Below are 14,975 nucleotides of genomic sequence, written 5' to 3'. Positions count from 1 at the left end.
AGGGAGAGAGAGAACACGAGGGACAGAGAGAACACGAGGGACAGAGAGAGAACACGAGGGAGAGAGTGAGATCACGAGAGCAAGAATGAGAACACGTGCGAGAGGGAGAACACGAGCAAGAGAGAGAGAGAAAACACGAGAAGAGAGAGAACGCAAAGAGAGAGAGAACACTAACGAGAGAGAGAACACGAGAGAGAGAACACGAGAGAGAGAATGCGAGGGAGAGAACGCGAGAGAGAAAACGCGAGAGAGAGAACGCGAGAGAGAGAACGCGAGAGAGAGAATGCGAGAGAGAGAATGCGAGAGAGAAAACACGAGAGAGAAAACACGAGAGAGAAAACACGAGAGAGAAAACACGAGAGAGAGAGAGCACGAGAGAGAGAGAGCACGAGAAAGAGAGAGAGAGCACGAGAGAGAGAGAGCACGAGAGAGAGAGCACGAGAGAGAGAGAGTGAGAGAACACATCAGGGAGAGAGAGAGAGAGAACACGGGGGAGAGAGAGAACACGAGGGAGAGAGAGAGTACACGAGGGACAGAGAGAGCGCGAGAGAGAGAGCGCGAAAGAGAGAGCGAGAACGAGAGAGCGAGAGAGAACATGAGAGAGAGAGTGAACAAGAGGAGAGAGAGAACACGAGGGAGAGAGAGAGAGAGCGCGAAAGCACAAAAGAGAGCAAGAACGAGAGAGCGAGAGAACACGAGCGAGAGAGAAAGAAAGAGAGAACACGAGCGAGAGAGTGAACACAAGAGAGAAAGAGAGAACACACGAGCGAGAGAGAGAGAGAGAGAGAGAACACGAACGAGAGAGAGCATGTGCGAGAGAGACAGATAACATGAGAGAGAGAGAGGGAGAGTGAACACACGAGAGAGATTGAGAACACAAGAGAGAGAGAACGAGAACACGAGGGAGAGAATGAGAAGACGAGAGAGAGAGAGAGAGTGAAAGAGAGAGAACATGAGCGAGACAGAGAGAGAGAGAGAGAGAGAGAGAACACGAGTGAGAGAGACAGGTAACATGAGCAAGAGAGAGAGAGAGAGAGAACAAGTGAGAGCATGAGAGAGAGAGAAAGAGAGAGAGAGAACGAGAGAGAGGGAAAGAGAGCACGAGAGAGAGAGATAGAGAGAAAGAGAACACATGAGGGAGAGAGAGAGAGAACAAGAAGGAGAAAGAGAGAACACGAGGGAGAGAGAGAGAACACGAGGGAGAGAGAGAGAACAAGAGAGAGAGCAATGAGAGAGACAGAGAGAAAAAACGAGAGAGAGAGAACGAGAGAGAGTGAGAACACGAGAGAAAGAATAAGAACACAAGCGAGAGAGAGAATACGAGCAAGCAAGAGAGAGAGAGAACACACACGAGAGAGAGAACACGAGGAGAGGGAGAGAGAACACGAGGAGAGGAAGAAAGAATACGAGTGAGAGAGAGTGAGAGAGAGCGCGAGAGAGAGAGAGCGCGCGAAAGAGAGAGCGAGAATGAGAGAGCGAGAGAGAGAACACGAAGAAGAAAACACGAGAGAGAGAGAGAGAGAGAGAGAGAGCACGAGAGAGAACATGAGAGAGAGAGAGAGAGAACTCGAACGAGAGAGAGCATGAGCAAGAGGGACAGATAACATGAGCGAGAGAGAGAGAGATTGAACACACGAGAGAGATTGAGAACACAAGAGAGAGAGAACGAGAACACGAGGGAGAGAATGAGAAGACGACAGAGAGAGAGAGAGAGAGAGAGAGAGAACATGAGCGAGACAGAGAGAGAGAGAGAGAGAATACGAGCGAGAGAGACAGGTAACATGAGCAAGAGAGAGAGAGAGAGAGAACAAGGGAGAGAGCATGAGAGAGAGAGAACGAGAGAGAGAGAAAGAGAGAACGAGAGAGAGAGAAAGAGAGCACGAGGGAGAGAGAGAGAAAGAGAACACATGAGGGAGAGAGAGAGAGAGAGAACAAGAAGGAGAAAGAGAACACGAGGGAGAGAGAGAGAACACGAGGGAGAGAGAGAGAACAAGAGAGAGAGTGAGAACACGAGAGAAAGAATGAGAACACACGAGAGAGAGAACACGAGGAGAGGGAGAGAGAATACGAGAAGAGGGAGAGAGAATACGGGAAGAGGGAGAGAGAATACGAGCGAGCGAGAGCGAGAGAGAGAGTGAGAGAGAGCGCGAGAGAGAGCGCGAAAGAGAGAGCGAGAATGAGAGAGCGAGAGAACACGAGCGAGAGAGAGAGAACGCGAGAGGGAGAACACAAGGATGAAAACACGAGAGAGCGAGAGAGAGAGAGCACGAGAGAGAACATGAGAGAGGGAGAACACGAGAAGGGAGAGAGAGAGAACACAAGAGCGTGAGAGAGAGAGCTAGAGAGAGAACGAGAGAGCGAACATGAGCAAGAGAGCAAGAGAGCGAGAGAGCGAGAGAGCGAGAGAAAGATAGAGAGAGAACACGAGGGAGAGAGAGAGAACACGAGGGAGAGAGAGAACACGAGGGACAGAGAGAACACGAGGGACAGAGAGAGAACATGAGGGAGAGAGTGAGATCACGAGAGAAAGAATGAGAACACGTGCGAGAGGGAGAACACGAGCAAGAGAGAGAGAGAAAACACGAGAAGAGAGAGAACGCGAAGAGAGAGAGAGAACACTAACGAGAGAGAGAACGCGAGAGAGAGAACACGAGAGAGAGAACGCGAGAGAGAGAACGTGAGAGAGAGAACGCGAGAGAGAGAACACAAGAGACAGAACATGAGAGACAGAACACGAGAGAGAAAACACGAGAGAGAAAACACGAGAGAGAAAACACGAGAGAGAAAACACGAGAGAGAAAACACGAGAGAGAGAGAGCACGAGAGAGAGAAAACACGAGAGAGAGAGAGCACGAGAGAGAGAGAGCACGAGAGAGAGAGAGCACGAGAGAGAGCACGAGAGAGAGAGCACGAGAGAGAGAGAGTGAGAGAACACAGGGAGAGAGAGAGAGAGAACACGGGGGAGAGAGAGAACACGAGGGAGAGAGAGAGTACACGAGGGACAGAGAGAGCGCGAGAGAGAGAGCGTGAAAGAGAGAGCGAGAACGAGAGAGCGAGAGAGAACATGAGAGAGAGAGTGAACAAGAGAAGAGAGAGAGAGAACACGTGGGAAAGAATGAGAACACGTGCGAGAGAGAATACGAGAGAGCAAGAGAGAGAGAACACACGAGAGAGAGAGAGAGAGAAAGAGAGAGAGAAAGAGTGAGAACATGATGGAGAGCAAGATAGAACACGAGAAGAGAGAGAGAACAGGAGCGGGAGAGAGAGAGGGAGAGAGAGAGGGAGAGAGAGAACACGAGCGAGAGAGAACACGAGAGAGCGAGCGAGTGAGAGATCAAGAGAGAGCGAGCGAGAAAGCGAGAGAGAGAACACGAGAGAGAAAACACAAGAGAGCGAGACAGAGACAGATAGAGCATGAGAGAGAGAGTGCACGAGAGAGAACACGAGCGAGAGAGAGAGGGGGAGACAGAAAACACAAGCGAGAGAGCGAGAACATGAGAGAGCGAGCGAGAGAGAGTGCGAGAGAGAGAACACGAGAGAGAAAACACAAGAGAGTGAGACAGAGACAGATAGAGCATGAGAGAGAGTGAGCACGAGAGAGAACACGAGAGAGAGAACACGAGCGAGCGAGAACACGAGCGAGCGAGAGCGAGAGAACACAAGCGAGAGCGAGAACACGAGCGAGGGAGCGAGAACACGAGCGAGGGAGCGAGAACACGAGCGAGAGCGAGAACACGAGCAAGAAAGAGAGAGCACGAGCAAGAGAGAACACGAGCAAGAAAGAGAGAGCACGAACGAGAGAGAGAGAGAGAACACAAGAGAGAAAACACGAGAGAGTGAGAGCACGAGAGAGAGGGCATGAGAGAGAACGAGAGAGAGAGAAACACCAGAAAAGAGAGAGTGAACGAGCAAGAGAGCGAGAACACGAGCGAGCGAGAAAGCGAGAGAGCGAGCGAGAAAGTGAGAGAGCGAGCGAGAGCGAACACGAGCGAGAGTGCGCAAGAGAGAGAGCGAGAGAGAATGAGGGAGAGCGAGGGAGAGCGAGAGAGAGCGAGAGAGAACTCGAACGAAAGAGGACGAGCGAGAGAGACAGATAACATGAGCGAGAGAGAGAGAGAGAGAGAGAGCGCGAGCACGAACAAGAGAGAGAGCACGAGAGAGAGAGAACATGAGGGAGAGAGAGAGAGAACACGAGGGAGAGAGAAAGAGAACACGAGAGAGAGCAATGAGAGACAGAGAGGAAACACGAGAGAGAGAGAGAACGAGAGAGAGAGAGAGAGAACGAGAGAGAGAGTGAGAACATGAGAGAAAGAATGAGAACACAAGCAAGAGAGAGAATACGAGCAAGCAAGAGAGAGAATACGAGCAAGCAAGAGAGAGAATACAAGCAAGCAAGAGAGAGAACACACGAGAGGGAGAACACGAGGAGGGGGAGACAGAACACGAGGACAGGGAGAGAGAACACGAGCGAGCGAAAGCGAGAGCGAGAGAGAGAGACAGAGAGAGTGCGAGAGAGAGCGCGGGAAAGAGAGAGCGCGGGAAAGAGAAAGAGAGTGGGAAATAGAGAGCGAGAACGAGAGAGCGAGAGAACACGAGCGAGAGAGAGAACACGAGAGGGAGAACACGAGGAAGAAAACAAGAGAGAGAGAGCACGAGAGAGAACATGAGAGAGAGAGAACACGAGAAGAGAGAGAGAGAACACGAGTGAGAGAGAGAGAGAGAGAGAACACGAGAGAGCGAGAGTTAGAGAACGAGAGAGCTAACATGAGCGAGAGAGCGAGAGACAGTGCGTGAGAGAGTTCGAGAGAGGGCAAGAGAGAACACGAGGGGGAGAGAGAGAGAGAGAGAGAACACGAGCAAGAGAGAGAGAGAAAACGAGGGAGAGAGAGAACACCAGGGAGAGAGTGAGAACACGAGAGAGTGAGATCACGAGAGAAAGAATGAGAACACGAGCAAGAGAGAGAACACGGGCGAGAGAGAACAAGAGAGAGATCAATGAGAGAGACAGAGAGAAAACACGAGAGAGAGAGAGAACGAGAGAGAGAGTGAGAACATGAGAGAAAGAATGAGAACACAAGCAAGAGAGAGAATACGAGCAAGCAAGAGAGAGAATACGAGCAAGCAAGAGAGAGAGAGAACACACAAGAGGGAGAACACGAGCGAAATCGAGAGCGAGAGAGAGCGGGAAAGAGAGAGAGAGCGGGAATGAGAGAGAGCGGGAAATAGAGAGCGAGAACGCGAGGGAGGGAGAGAACACGAGGGAGAGAGTGAGAACACGAGAGAGTGAGATCACGAGAGAAAGAATGAGAACACGACCGAGAGAGAGAACACGAGCGAGAGAGAGAACATGAGCGAGAGAGAGAACATGAGCGAGAGAGAGAACACGAGCGAGAGAGAGAACACTAGCGAGAGAGAGAACACTAGCGAGAGAGAGAGAGAAAACACGAGCGAGAGAGAAAACACGAGCGAGAGAGAGAACACGAGAGAGAGAGCACGAGAGAGAACGAGAACATGAGAAGAGAGAGAGAGAGAACGCGAAGAGAGAGAGAGAACACAAGAGAGAAAACACGAGAGAGTGAGAGAGAGAACATGAGAGAGAGAGAGAAAATACGAGCGAGAGACAGGTAACATGAGCAAGAGAGAGAGAGAGAGAACGAGAGAGAACGAGAGAGAGAGAAAGAGAGAGAACACGAGGGAGCAAGAGAAAACACGAGGGAGCGAGAGAGAACCCGAGGGAGAGAGAGAGAACACGAGGGAGAGAGAGAGAGAGAGAACACGAGGGAGAGAGAGAGAGAGAACACGAGGGAGAGAGAGAGAGAGAGAGAGAACACGAGGGAGAGAGAGAGAGAACACGAGGGAGAGAGAGAACACGAGGAAGAGAGAGAACACGAGGAAGAGAGAGAACACGAGGGAGAGAGAACACGAGGGAGAGAGAGAACACGAGGGAGAGAGAGAACACGAAGGAAAGAGAGAGAACACGAGGGAGAGAGAGAGAACACGAGGGAGAGAGAGAGAACACGAGGGAGAGAGAGAGAACACGAGGGAGAGAGAGAGAGGACGTGAGAGAGAGCAACGAGAGAGACAGAGAGAAAACACGAGAGAGAGAGAACATGAGTGAGACAGAGAGAGAGAGAGAGAGAGAATACGAGCGAGAGAGACAGATAACATGAGCAAGAGAGAGAGAGAGAGAGAACGAGAAAGAGAGAGAACACATGAAGGAGAGAGAGAGAGAACACGAGGGAGAGAGAGAGAACACGAGGGAGAGAGAGAGAAAACATGAGGGAGAGAGAGAGAACACGAGGGGGGGAGAGAGAGAGAACACGAGGGAGAGAGAGAGAACAAGAGAGAGCAATGAGAGAGACAGAGAGAAAACACGAGAGAGAGAGAGAACGAGAGAGAGAGTGAGAACACGAGAGAAAGAATGAGAACACAAGCGAGAGAGAGAGAATACGAGCAAGCAAGAGAGAGAGAGAACACACGAGAGAGAGAACACGAGGAGAAGGAGAGAGAACACGAGCGAGCAAGAGAGATAGAGAGAGCGAGAGAACACGAGCGAGAGAGAGAGAACACGAGGGAGAGAGTGAGAACACGAGAGAGAGAGTGAGAACACGAGTGAGATCATGAGAGAAAGAATGAGAACACGAGCGAGAGAAAGAGAGAGAACACGAGAGAGAGCACGAGAGAGAACACGAGAGAGAGAGAACACAAAGAGAGAGAGAGAATACTAGCAAGAGAGAGAGACAAAACACGTGAGAGAAAACACAAGAGAGCGAGAGAGAGAGCATGAGAAAGAGCATGAGAGAGAACACGAGCGAGAGCGAGAGCAAGAGCGACAGCGAGAGAGAGGGAGAGAACACGATCGAGAGAGAACACGAGAGAGAAAACACGAGAGAGCGAGAGAGAGAGAGCGAGAGAGAGAGAGCGAGAGAGAGAGAGAGCGTGATAGCACGAGAGAGAGCACGAGAGAGAGAACACCAGAAGAGAGAGAGAACACGAGAGTGCGAAAGAGAGAGCGAGAGAGCTAACACGATGGAGAGAGAGAGTGCGCGAGAAAGAACACGAGCGACAACGAGAGAGAGAGAGAGAGAGAGAAAGAGAGAGAACACGAGCGAGAGAGAGAACACGAGGGAGAGAGAGAACACGAGGGAGAGAGAGAACACGAAGGAGAGAGAGAGAACACGAGGGAGAGAGAGAGAGAACGTGAGAGAGAGCAATGAGAGAGACAGAGAGAAAACACGAGAGAGAGAACATGAGCGAGACAGAGAGAGAGAGAGAGAGAATACGAGCGAGAGAGACAGGTAACATGAGCAAGAGAGAGAGAGAACGAGAAAGAGAGAGAACACATGAAGGAGAGAGAGAACACGAGGGAGAGAGAGAGAACACGAGGGAGAGAGAGAGAAAACATGAGGGAGAGAGAGAGAACACAAGGGGGGGAGAGAAAGAGAACACGAGGGAGAGAGAGAGAGAGAGAACAAGAGAGAGCAATGAGAGAGACAGAGAGAAAACACGAGAGAGAGTGAGAACACGAGAGAAAGAATGAGAACACAAGCGAGAGAGAGAATACGAGCAAGCAAGAGAGAGAGAGAACACACGAGAGAGAGAACACGAGGAGAGGGAGAGAGAACACGAGCGAGCAAGAGCGATAGAGAGAGCGAGAGAACACGAGCGAGAGCGAGAGAACACGAGAGGGAGATCACGAGGGAGAAATCACGAGAGAGCGAGAGAGAGAGCACGAGAGAGAACATGAGAGAGAGAGAACACAAGAAGAGAGAGAGAGAACACGAGCGAGAGAGAGAGAGAGAGAACATGAGAGAGCGAGAGAGAGAGAGAGCTAGAGAGAGCGAGAGAGCGAACATGAGCGAGAGAGCGAGAGAAAGTGCGTGAGAGAGAGAGCGAGAGAGGGCGAGAGAGAGATAGAGAGAGAACTCGAGGGAGATGAGAGAGAGAACACGAGCAAGAGAGAGAGAACACGAGGGAGAGAGAGAACGCGAGGGAGAGAGGGAACGCGAGGGAGAGAGGGAACGCGAGGGAGAGTGAGAACGCGAGGGAGAGTGAGAACGCGAGGGAGAGAGTGAGAACACGAGAGAGTGAGATCATGAGAGAAAGAATGAGAACACGAGCGAGAGAGAGAGAGCATGAGAGAGAACACGAGACAGAGAGAACACGAGAGAGAGAGAACACAAGAGAGAGAGAACACGAGAGAGAGAGAACACGAGAGAGAGAGAACACGAAGAGAGAGAGAGAATACTAGCAAGAGAGAGAGACAAAACACGTGAGAGAAAACACAAGAGAGCGAGAGAGAGAGCATGAGAGAGAGCACGAGAGAGAGCACGAGAGAGAGCACGAGAGAGAGCACGAGAGAGAGCACGAGAGAGAGAGAGCACGAGAGAGAGCAAGAGCGACAGCGAGAGAGAGGGAGAGAACACGATTGAGAGAGAACACGAGAGAGAAAACACGAGAGAGCGAGAGAGAGAGAGAGCGAGAGAGAGAGAGAGCGTGATAGCACGAGAGAGAGCACGAGAGAGAGAACACCAGAAGAGAGAGAGAACACGAGAGTGCGAAAGAGAGAGCGAGAGAGAGCGAGAGAGCTAACACGATGGAGAGAGAGAGTGCGCGAGAGAGAGAGAACACGAGCGACAGCGAGAGAGAGAGAGAGAGAGAGAACACGAGCGAGAGAGAGAACATAGAACATAGAACATAGAAGAATACAGCGCAGTACAGGCCCTTTGGCCCTCGATGTTGCGCCGATCCAAGCCCACCTAACCTACACTAGCCCACTATCCTCCATATGCCTATCCAATGCACGTTTAAATGCCCATAATGAAGGAGTGTCCACCACTGCTACTGGCAGGGCATTCCATGAACTCACGACTCGCTGAGTAAAGAATCTACCCCTAACATCTGTCCTATACCTACCCCCCCTTAATTTAAAGCTATGCCCCCTTGTAATACCTGACTCCATACGTGGAAAAAGATTCTCACTGTCGACCCTATCTAAACCCCTAATCATCTGGTACACCTCTATCAAGTCACTCCTAAACCTTCTTTTCTCCAATGAAAACAGCCCCAAGTGCCTCAGCCTTTCCTCATACGATCTTCCTACCATACCAGGCAACATCCTGGTAAACCTCCTCTGCACCCGTTCCAGTGCCTCCACATCCTTCCTATAGTATGGGGACCAAAACTGCACACAATACTCCAGATGCGGCTGCACCAGAGTCTTATACAACTGCAACATTACCTCAGTACTCCGGAACTCAATTCCTCTACCAATAAAAGCCAGGACGCCATATGCTTTCTTCACCGCACTATTTACCTGGGTGGCAACTTTCAAAGATTTGTGTACATGGACACCAAGATCTTTCTGCTCATCCACACTACCAAGTATCCGACCGTTAGCCCAGTACCCCATCTTTTTATTACTCTTACCAAAATGAATCACCTCACACTTAGCTACATTGAACTCCATTTGCCACCTTTCTGCCCAGTTCTGCAGCTTATCAATATCCCGCTGTAACCTGCCACATCCTTCCTCACTGTCTACCACTCCTCCGACTTTCGTATCATCCGCAAACTTGCTCACCCAACCTTCTAACCCCTCCTCCAGGTCATTTATAAAAATGACAAACAGCAATGGTCCCAAAACAGATCCTTGTGGAACACCGCTAGTGACGGCACTCCAAGATGAACCTTTGCCATCAACTACTACCCTCTGTCTTCTTCCAGCCAGCCAATTCCTAATCCAAACCTCCAACTCACCCTCAATGCCATACCTCCGTATTTTTTGCAGTAGTTTACCATGGGGAACCTTATCAAACGCCTTACTAAAATCCATATACACCACATCTACTGCTTTCCCCTCGTCCACCTCCTTAGTCACCTTCTCAAAGAATTCAATAAGGTTTGTGAGGCACGACCTGCCCTTCACAAAACCATGCTGACTATCCTTGATCACATTATTCCTATCCAGATGTTCATAAATCCTATCCCTTACAATTCTCTCTAAGATTTTGCCCACAACAGAAGTGAGACTCACCGGCCTATAGTTACTAGGGTTATCCCTACTCCCCTTCTTAAACAAGGGAACCACATTTGCTAGCCTCCAATCTTCTGGCACTACTCCTGTAGACAACGAGGACATAAAAATCAAGGCCAATGGCTCTGCAATCTCCTCCCTTGCTTCCCAGAGAATCCTAGGATAAATGCCATCAGGCCCAGGGGACTTATCTATTTTCACCCTTTCTAGAATTTCTAACACCTCTTCTCTACATACCTCAAAGCCATCCATTCTACTTAATTGTGACTCGGTACTCACATCGACAACAATGTCCTGTTCCTGAGTGAATACTGACAAAAAGTATTCATTCAGTGTCTCCCCAATCTCTTCAGCCTCCACACGCAACTTCCCACTACTATCCTTGACTGGACCTATTCCTACCCTAGTCATTCTTTTATTCCTGACATACCTATAGAAAGCCTTAGGGTTTTCCCTAATCCTAATCCTAATCGAGAGAGAGAGAGAGAGAGACAGAACACACGAGAGAGAGAGAACACACGAGAGAGAGAAAACACGAGAGCGAAAATACGAGGTGAGTGAGAGCACGAGAGAGAGAGAGCACGAGAGAGAACACGAAGAGAGAGGGAGTACGAGCGAGAGAGAGAGAGAACACGAGCGAGAGAGATAACATGAGCGAGAGAGACAGAGAGAGAGAGAACACACGAGAGAGAGTGAACAAGAACACGAGAGAGTGAACGAGAACACGAGAGAGAACGAGAACACGAGAGAGAGAAAGAGCACGAGTGAGAGAAAGAGCACGAGAGAGAGCGAACGAGGGAGAGAGAGAGAGCACGAGAGAGAGAGAGAGAGCACGAGAGAGAGAGGGAGAGAGGGAGAGAGGGAGAGAGGGAGGCAGAGTGGCAGGGAGAAAACACACGAGAGAGGAGAGACGAGAGAGAGAGAGAAAACACGAGAGAGTGAGAACACGAGAGAGTGAGAACACGAGAGAGTGAGAACACGAGAGAGTGAGAACACGAGAGAATGAGAACACGAGCGAGCGAGAGAGAGAGAGACAGAACACACGAGAGAGAGAGAACACACGAGAGAGAGAAAACACGAGAGCGAAAATACGAGGTGAGTGAGAGCACGAGAGAGAGAGCACGAGAGAGAACACGAAGAGAGAGGGAGTACGAGCGAGAGAGAGAGAGAGAACACGAACCTGAGAGCGAGCGAGAGAGCGAGCAAGAGAGCGAGACAGAGTGCGCAAGAGAGAGTGAGTGAGCGAGCGAGAGAGAGCTAGAGAGAGAGCGAGAGAGCGAACATGAGCGAGAGACAGTGCGTGAGAGAGAGAGAGCGAGAGAGGGCGAGAGAGAGATAGAGAGAGAACACGAGGGAGAGAGCGAGAGAGAGAGAACACGGGGGAGAGAGTGAGAACACGGGGGAGAGAGTGAGAACACGGGGGAGAGAGTGAGAACATGGGGGAGAGAGTGAGAACATGGGGGGGGAGAGTGAGAACACGGGGGGGAGTGAGATCACGGGGAGAGAGATCACGGGGGAGAGTGAGATCACGGGGGAGAGTGAGATCACGGGGGAGAGTGAGATCACGGGGGAGAGAGTGAGATCACGGGGGAGAGAGTGAGATCACGGGGGAGAGAGTGAGATCACGGGGGAGAGAGTGAGATCACGAGAGAAAGAATGAGAACACGAGCAAGAGAGAGAACACTAGCGAGAGAGGGAGATCACGAGAGAGAAAACACGAGAGAGAAAACACGAGAGAGCGAGCGAGAGAGCATGAGAGAGAACACGAGAGAGAGAGAACACGAGCGAGAGAGCGAGAGCGAGAGCAAAAGCGACAGCGAGAGCGAGAGAACATGATTGAGAGAGAGAGAACACGAGAGAGAAAACACGAGAGAGCGAGAGAGAGAGAGAGAGAGAGCGTGATAGCACGAGAGAGAGCACGAGAGAGAACATCAGAGAGAGAGAACACGAGAAGAGAGAGAGAACACGAGCGAGAGAGAGAGAAAACGAGAGTGCGAGAGAGAGAGCGCGAGAGAGCTAACACGATGGAGAGAGAGTGCGCGACAGAGAGTACACAGCGAGAGAGAGAGAGAGAGAGAGAGAGAACACGAGCGAGAGAGAGAGAGAGAGAGAGAGAGAGAGAGTACACGAGCGAGAGCGACAGAGAGAGAGAGAACACATGAGAGAGAGAGAACACGAGAGAGAGAACGAGAACACGAGAGAAGGAACGAGAACACGAAAGAGAGAACGAGAACACGAGAGAGAGAATGAGAACACGAGAGAGAGAATGAGAACACGAGAGAGAGAATGAGAACACGAGAGAGAAAGAGCATGAGAGAGCGAACACGAGGAGAGAGAGAGAGCACGAGAGAGAGAGAGAGAGCACGAGAGAAAGAGAGAGACAGGGAGGCAGGGAGGCAGGGAGGCAGGGAGGCAGGGAGGCAGGGAGACAGGGAGAAAACACACGAGAGAGAGAGGAGACGAGAGAGAATGAGAACACGAGAGAGAATGAGAACACGAGAGAGAATGAGAACACGAGAGAGTGAGAACACGAGAGAATGAGATCACGAGAGAATGAGAACACGAGAGAATGAGAACACGAGAGAGAGAGAGAGAGCACGAGAGAGAGAAAGAGAATACGAGAGAGTGAGAGCACGAGAGAGAGAAAGAGAATACGAGAGAGTGAGAGCACGAGAGAGAGAATGAGAACACGAGAGAGTGAAAACACGAGAGAGAGAATGAGAACACGAGAGAGTGAAAACACGAGAGAGTGAGAACACGAGAGAGTGAGAACACGAGAGAGAGAGAACACGAAGAGAGAGAGAACACGAAGAGAGAGAGAACACGAAGAGAGAGAGAGAACACTAGCGAGAGAGAGAGACAAAACACGTGAGAGAAAACACAAGAGAGAAAACACAAGAGAGCGAGAGAGAGAGCATGAGAGAGAGCATGAGAGAGAGCACGAGAGAGAGCACGAGAGAGAGCACGAGAGAGAGCACGAGAGAGAGCACGAGAGAGAGAGAGCACGAGAGAGAGCAAGAGCGACAGCGAGAGAGAGGGAGAGAACACGATTGAGAGAGAACACGAGAGAGAAAACACGAGAGAGCAAGAGAGAGAGAGAGAGCGAGAGAGAGAGCGTGATAGCACGAGAGAGAGCACGAGAGAGAGAACACCAGAAGAGAGAGAGAACACGAGAGTGCGAAAGAGAGAGCGAGAGAGAGCGAGAGAGCTAACACGATGGAGAGAGAGAGTGCGCGAGAGAGAGAGAACACGAGCGACAGCGCGAGAGAGAACACGAGCGCGAGAGAGAGAGAGAGAACATGAGAGAGTGAGAGAGAGAGAGAGAGCTAGAGAGAGCGAGAGTGCGAACATGAGAGTGAGAGAAAGTGCATGAGAGAGAGAGCGAGAGAGGGCGAGAGAGAGATAGAGAGAGAACTCGAGGGAGATGAGAGAGAGAACACGAGCAAGAGAGAGAGAACACGAGGGAGAGAGAGAGTGAGAACACGAGAGAGAGAGTGAGAACACGAGAGAGTGAGATCATGAGAGAAAGAATGAGAACACGAGCGAGAGAGAGAGAGAACACGAGAGAGAGAGAGCACGAGAGAGAACACGAGAGAGAGAGAACACGAGAGAGAGAGAGAATACTAGCGAGAGAGACAAAACACGTGAGAGAAAACACAAGAGAGCGAGAGAGAGAGCATGAGAGAGAGCATGAGAGAGAACACGAGAGAGAGAACACGAGCGAGAGAGAGAACACGAGCGAGAGAGAGCAAGAGCGACAGCGAGAGAGGAGAGAACACGATCGAGAGAGAACACGAGAGAGAAAACACGAGAGAGCGAGAGCGAGAGAGCGAGAGAGAGAGAGCGAGAGAGAGAGAGCGTGATAGCACGAGAGAGAGCACGAGAGAGAGAACACCAGAAGAGAGAGAGAACACGAGAGTGCGAAAGAGAGAGCGAGAGAGCTAACACGATGGAGAGAGAGAGTGCACGAGAGAGAGAGAACACGAGCGACAGCAAGAGAGAGAGAGAGAACACGAGCGAGAGAGAGAACACGAGCGAGAGATAACATGAGCGAGAGAGACAGAGAGAGAGAGAACACACGAGAGAGAGTGAACAAGAACACGAGAGAGTGAACGAGAACACGAGAGAGAACGAGAACACGAGAGAGAGAAAGAGCACGAGAGAGAGAAAGAGCACGAGAGAGAGCGAATGAGGGAGAGAGAGAGAGCACGAGAGAGAGAGAGAGCACGAGAGAGAGAGGGAGAGAGGGAGAGAGGGAGAGAGGGAGGCAGGGTAGCAGGGTGGCAGGGAGAAAACACACGAGAGAGAGGAGACGAGAGAGAGAGAGAACACGAGAGAGTGAGAACACGAGAGAGTGAGAACACGAGAGAATGAGAACACGAGAGAATGAGAGCACGAGAGAATGAGAACACGAGAGAATGAGAACACGAGAGAATGAGAACACGAGCGAGCGAGAGAGAGAGAGAGAACACACGAGAGAGAGAGAACACACGAGAGAGAGAGAAAACACGAGAGCGAAAATACGAGGTGAGTGAGAGCACGAGAGAGAGAGAGCACGAGAGAGAGAGAGCACGAGAGAGAACACGAAGAGAGAGGGAGTACGAGCGAGAGAGAGAGAGAACACGAGCCTGAGAGCGAGCGAGAGAGCGAGACAGAGTGCGCAAGAGAGAGCGAGTGAGCGAACATGAGCGAGATACAGTGCGTGAGAGAGAGAGAGCGAGAGAGGGCGAGAGAGAGATAGAGAGAGAACACGAGGGAGAGAGCGAGAGAGTGAGAACACAGGGGAGAGAGTGAGAACACGGGGGAGAGTGAGATCACGGGGGAGAGTGAGATCACGGGGAGAGTGAGATCACGGGGAGAGTGAGATCACGGGGGGGAGAGTGAGATCACGGGGGAGAGAGTGAGATCACGGGGGAGAGAGTGAGATCACGGGGGAGAG

The 14,975-nt window shown here is 51.0% G+C and overlaps 1 protein-coding gene across 11 annotated transcripts in view; it reads right to left on the bottom strand.

Annotated features, from left to right (window-relative positions):
• Window positions 1-14,975, bottom strand: part of sanbr (SANT and BTB domain regulator of CSR) — a 730,291-nt gene that overhangs the window by 589,210 nt on the left and 126,106 nt on the right. The gene's annotated exons all lie outside the window — the stretch shown is intronic.

Source organism: Chiloscyllium plagiosum, unplaced genomic scaffold (genome assembly GCF_037043375.1).
Source record: "Chiloscyllium plagiosum isolate Xiang-an unplaced genomic scaffold, Cpla_swu_hap1 HiC_scaffold_10, whole genome shotgun sequence".
In the NCBI taxonomy this organism is placed as follows: domain Eukaryota; kingdom Metazoa; phylum Chordata; class Chondrichthyes; order Orectolobiformes; family Hemiscylliidae; genus Chiloscyllium; species Chiloscyllium plagiosum.
The sequence above is the reverse complement of the archived record's forward strand: the minus strand, read 5'-3'. Positions and strand labels throughout refer to the sequence as shown.